We start from the raw sequence: 6,000 nt of genomic DNA, 5'->3' as shown, positions 1-6,000 counted from the left end.
TACCTGTCTTGAAGAGTTCACCACGCATCATCTTATGGAACTCGCCAACCAAGAGAGTACCAGTTGATCTTGCTGTATCCAAGCCTCATACAGCGGATTGACTGTATCAGTCAATGTTCCATCAGCGTCGGACAGAAAAGCTGGTGGACAAATGATAGAGCCGTCAACAAAGGAAAGCAGACCACGGCTACGGAGAAGAGGAATTGGGGTGGGAAATGGTATGTGCAGCGGGTAAAGCCATTGAAATGGGAGAAGTGGTTGAGTCGTTGGACAAAGAGAGGATGATACCAAGATAGAAAACTAAAGGTTGAGGGTTGAGTATGATTTTGCTCGGTGAACATTCCTTCTCTATTTTCATCTTTATATAGAGATTACAAAGGAGAGTTTGATGTAGAACAAACTCTTGTATAATAAACAGATAATACAAGTGATAATTGCATTAATCCAAAATACAAAATTCAAATAAGTTCACAGTTAGGATTGATCAGCATCTTTTGAAGATTCTTGCGTTTGTTGCGGCTTCTGTTGGCCAGAGGAAATATTTGAATTTCCTTGTGGCGGGCTGGATGGTTTATCAAATCCCTGGAGCTTTCAGAAGTAACTACCAAAAATGGAAAACAATTACTATGATGCGTTCTCACCTTCCTCGTGAGCAGTTTCCAATGAATTGGGTTCCAGCCTTAACTTTTTAACTTACATCTCTATGAAAGTAGTAGAACCACGATAGTTGCATTATTTTGATTTGTAGTTTGTAAATTTATGTTCTGAAGTAATAGTATAAGTGATCCACTTCAGTTATTAACAAGTATGGACTTGAAAATCCTGAGTCATCATCTACTCTAGTTTACTGCATGTGGCTTTCAACTTCCGTTATATGTTATGGTAGTATCATTAAAACATGTCGACATAGTTCACTACGTATTTGTCACTGTATCTGTTACTCTTCGCCAGTCTTCTCCTATACAAATTCTATGTTCGTTCACTTATTTAAGTCGAATGGCGGGAATAGTTGAGAGTTAATTTATATATGACATTGTTGAGCCACTGTGACAGATACCTATGGTCGTGACGTTTGATGTTTCTTCTGGTTTGCATTTATTGTTCTTACTAACTAATGATTGCTGGATTATGCAATACAATATTCCAACGCTTGTGAGGTAAATGAACTGCATGTTCTTACATACCTTCCAGTTGCTTGTATGAAAAATTAGAATTACCTTTGAAACAGGGCTTCTGTTAGTGTTGATGATCTACCGGCTGACCTACGCTTACCATTGTCCAAGCAAACGATGAAAGATCCTCTGTTAACGACCAAGTGTTGCTGCAAGAGCTTTTGTGATAAATATAAGTTATGATGTAAATTTAACGACCTAAATTTTGCAACTTCTACAGTAAGTATTTCAACTTTATCGATTGTGGTCTTTTTGGACATTGTATTTATTAACTGATTAGTCTGAATTTTCCATGTCCCTTTCAGCACATCAGTTTTCTTTGTATCTACACCAGCTAACATTAACAATTAGGTATCAGGAACTACATTACGTTCAAGTCAGTGTGTGCGGGCCTACAAATACAATTGCAGATGATCTACTGCCATTTACGCCACTGAGAGATCAATTCAATCGCTTCTCGGAATCGGGGTGCTAACACTAGTGCTGACAATGTTGGGAGCACTTTCAAATTTAAGTTGTTTTTCAATGTAGTGCTCTGGGTTTCTGAGACCTTCAACTTTTTTACCTTTTTGATTTAGCGAGTCTAATTGGGTTTTATCTGTTTGGTTGCTGAGAAAACAAGGGCATTCATGAATACATACAATTTAAAAGCTTTTATCTTTAAGCATAATTTACTGCATTTTTTGTTTTGTGATTTTCATCAAAGGGCTATGTCCAGTTGTTACTGCTTATTAGGATATCGTTCGGTCAAGAGAGTTGGGCAAAAACTCCGATACGTGTGGTGATATCAAGTTCTTATGAATTTGGGTTGTCATCGCATGCCTTCAACGTTTCTCCTATTTTTGTTTTGTAAACATGGACATTTATATTCAAACTCTCTGCGGTACTTGTATTCAATTTAGGCATGCGATGGAGAACGTCCCAAGATCTGAGGCTCTCAGAGACTGTTGAACTCTACTATGATTTCAAGTGTCTGTTCCATGATCGGGTTTTGAAGGAATTGATCAATCTACAGTTCTGCCAGAATTTTCAATGGAACAACTTACTAGTTTCGATGTCTGTCTTATGTTTCGGATAATAATGAAATTTGAACCAAACAAAACAATGTGACTCAATAAAATGGAATCTGTAGCTATATATTGTTGGTATATGGTCCAGCCCATGATCAATGTTCTAGATTATTCTAGTAAGCAAGAGAGATGGCTGGAGCATGCTAGACAATTCTAGCATGTTATTAAGTTGATGGAAGAAGCTAGAGAGTACTAGCTTCCTTGGTTGCAAATGGAAAGATCTAAAAGCCACACTTTTGTGGCTAGTCTAGATCTTTCTATGCTAGAGGTTTGAAGAATACACTAGAAACTAGTAGAATGCCAAACCCTCACCTATAAATATGGGTGTGATGTTGTAGTGAACCAACAAATCAAGAGAAGAGTGAGTAGCAAAGGATCAAGTCCAAAGCTAGAGTTCCACTCCAAGAGTGAGAGTGAGAGTGTTCCACTACACATTGTGTGAGTGAAGTTTAGAGTGATAGAAAGTGTGTGTTATACTTTCTTGTATCCATCAAGCCTTGTCTTTGGCTTGGTAAGACTACTCTTGTTGTATTCATCTTTTTCATATAGTGAAGATTGATCCTTGTTTGGTGGACGTAGGCATAAATTGCCGAACCACATAAATTCTTGGCGTCCATTTTCTACTTTACCTTGTGCATTCTCTATCTTGTAGTACCGACATTCCTAACAAGTGGTATCAGAGCCCGGTTGGCTCGTACTGCGAGATGGAAGGAAGTGGCACTATGATCAAACTCACCAACTCCAATTGGGTAACATGGAAGCCAAGGATGGAGGACATTCTCTATTGCAAGGATCTGCATGAGCCAATTGAAGGAGATGCCGCTAAGCCCGAGAGCATGTCCGATGCCGAGTGGAAGAAGATGAATCGCAAGGCTATTGGCACAATTAGACAATGGGTGGATGATAGTGTTTTTCACCATGTGTCTAATGAAACCAATGCTCGCGAGTTTTGGACAAAGCTTGAGTCCTTGTTCGAGAAGAAGACTCCAGTTAAGAAAGCCTTCTTGATCAAAGAGCTCATCAATGTGAAGTACAAGGATGGTTTAAGTGTAGCAGAACACTTGAACAATTTCCAGAATATCATCAACCAGTTGGCTACTATGAAAATGACGATCGAGGACGAGCTACAAGCGCTCTTGTTACTTGGATCCTTGCCAGACAGTTGGGAGACCTTTGTGGTGAGTATAAGTAACTCTGCTTCTAATGGTGTTCTTACCCTTGATAATGTTAAAAATAGCATGCTCAATGAAGAAACAAGGAGAAAGACTTCTGGCACAGATAGCAGCCAAGTATTTGTCACAGAGAACCGCGGAAGAAGCAAGAGTAGAGGGCCTAGAGGTCATGGCAGGAGTCCTAGCCGATCCAAGTCAAGGTTCAGGGGTGCATGCCACCATTGTGGCAAAGAAGGCCATATGAAGAAAAATTGTCGAGTTTGGAAGAGAGAGCAAAGGGAAGGAAACAATCAGAAGAAAGATGATACTGGCAATACCACTGCTGTCATATGTGGTGATGTACCAGAAATATTGTCTGTTGGTGAATGTCTGCATATGGGCAACTCTGACAGAGACATTGAATGGATCTTTGACAATGGAGCTTCCTTCCATGCTACGTCCAAACGGGAGTTCTTCAGTACATACAAAGAAGGTGACTTTGGCATAGTGAAGATGGGGAATGAAAGCTATTCCAAAATTCTTGGAATTGGTGATATATGTCTAAGAACTAATCTCGGCTGCCAATTGATGTTGAAAGATGTGAGACATATTCCTGATATACGTCTCAATCTGATATCCATTGGTACCCTTGATCGACAAGGATATTATCACCATATTGGCGAAGGAAAATTGAAGCTTACTAAAGGCTTAATGGTGGTAGCAAGAGCACGACTTTGTTGTACGTTGTACCGGTCAAATGCCAAGGTTTTGAAAGGTGAGTTGAATGCTGTGGAGGACTCATCTCTAGACTTGTGGCATAAGAGGCTAGGTCACATGAGCGAGAAAGGCCTACAGGTTTTGGCAAAGAAGTCTCACATTCCCTTTGCCAAAGGTACGTCGTTAAACTCTTGTGAGCATTGTTTATTCGGAAAACAAAGAAGAGTTAGTTTTTCTGTTTCATCTACAAAGAAAGGAAACTTGTTAGATCTTGTTTATTCAGATGTGTGTGGTCCCATGGAAGTCGAGTCACTTGGAAGAAATAAATATTTTGTTACTTATATTGATGATGCTTCACGAAGGGTGTGGGTGTATTTGTTGAAATCCAAAGACCAGGTGTTTCAGACATTCCAGGAGTTCCATGCCATGGTGGAGAGGGAAATTGGGAAACCTCTTAAGTGCCTTCGTAGCGACAACGGCGGCGAGTACACATCTCACCAGTTTAGAGAGTATTGTGTAAAACATGGCATACGTCATGAGAAGACAGTTCCTGGAACTCCACAACATAACGGTGTTGCTGAAAGAATGAACCGAACCATCATGGAGAAAGTCAGGTGTATGTTGAGGACTGCAAAGTTATCTAAGCAGTTCTGGGGTGAAGCTGTAAGGACAGCCTGCTATTTGATCAACCGATCTCCATCAGTACCATTAGGTCTTGATGTTCCAGAGAGAGTATGGACTGGTAATGATGTGTCTTACTCTCATCTGAAGGTGTTTGGTTGCAAAGCTTTTGTGCATGTGCCCAAAGAGCAGAGATCGAAGTTAGACTACAAAGCTACACCGTGCATCTTTCTTGGTTATGGCGGTGAAGATTTTGGTTACAGATTATGGGACCCATACCAGAAGAAGTTTATCCGAAGTAGAGACGTGGTCTTTTATGAAGATCAAACAATTGGGGATTCGGATAAAGAGGCACAACCAGATGGCGCAGTCAGAGGAGTTGATCCATTAGCTTCAGATGAAGAAAGTCACGATGACATCCCTGAAGCAACTGCCAATGAAGTGCCTGCAGAATCAGATAATGCTGATCAAGAGGAGCCTGATCAAGATGTGCCAGACCATGAGATTGCTGATCAGGGGGAGCCTAGTCAAGAAGAGCAGATTCAAGGAGAATCCAATCAGGGGGAGCCTCTAGCCCCGCAAGAGAATGAAGATTTGGTCAGAAGATCCAGCAGAAGTCGAAGACCGTCTACCAAGTATTCTTCATCAGAGTATATCATGTTGACTAATTATGGAGAGCCCGAAACTTATGAGGAGGCCAGAGCTCATAACGACAGTGATAAATGGATGAAGGCAATGGAGTCAGAGATGGATTCCTTATTAAAGAATAATACCTATGAGCTGGTGGAGCTTCCAAAGGGCAGAAAAGCATTGAAAAACAAGTGGGTGTTCAAATTGAAAAATGACGACAACATGACAAGGTACAAGGCTCGTTTGGTTGTCAAAGGTTTTGGTCAAAAGAAAGGAGTTGACTTTGATGAGATTTTCTCACCGGTGGTGAAGATGACTTCCATTCGAGTTATCCTTGGTATGGCAGCAAGCATGGATCTTGAGCTCGAGCAGTTAGACGTTAAAACTGCATTTCTCCACGGTAACTTAGAAGAGGAGATATATATGGAGCAACCCAAAGGCTTTGAAGTCAAGGGTAAAGAAACTTTGGTGTGCAAGCTCAAGAAAAGCTTATATGGTCTTAAGCAGGCTCCGAGACAGTGGAATAAGAAGTTCAACTCATTCATGGTGAGTAATGGGTACAAGAGAACTCATGCTGACTCTTGTGTCTATATCAAACAATTTTCTGGAGGTAAATTCATCATTTTGTTGCTTTATGTT

Source organism: Malus domestica, chromosome 04, assembly GCF_042453785.1.
Source record: "Malus domestica chromosome 04, GDT2T_hap1".
Lineage (NCBI taxonomy): Eukaryota > Viridiplantae > Streptophyta > Magnoliopsida > Rosales > Rosaceae > Malus > Malus domestica.
The sequence above is the reverse complement of the archived record's forward strand: the minus strand, read 5'-3'. Positions refer to the sequence as shown.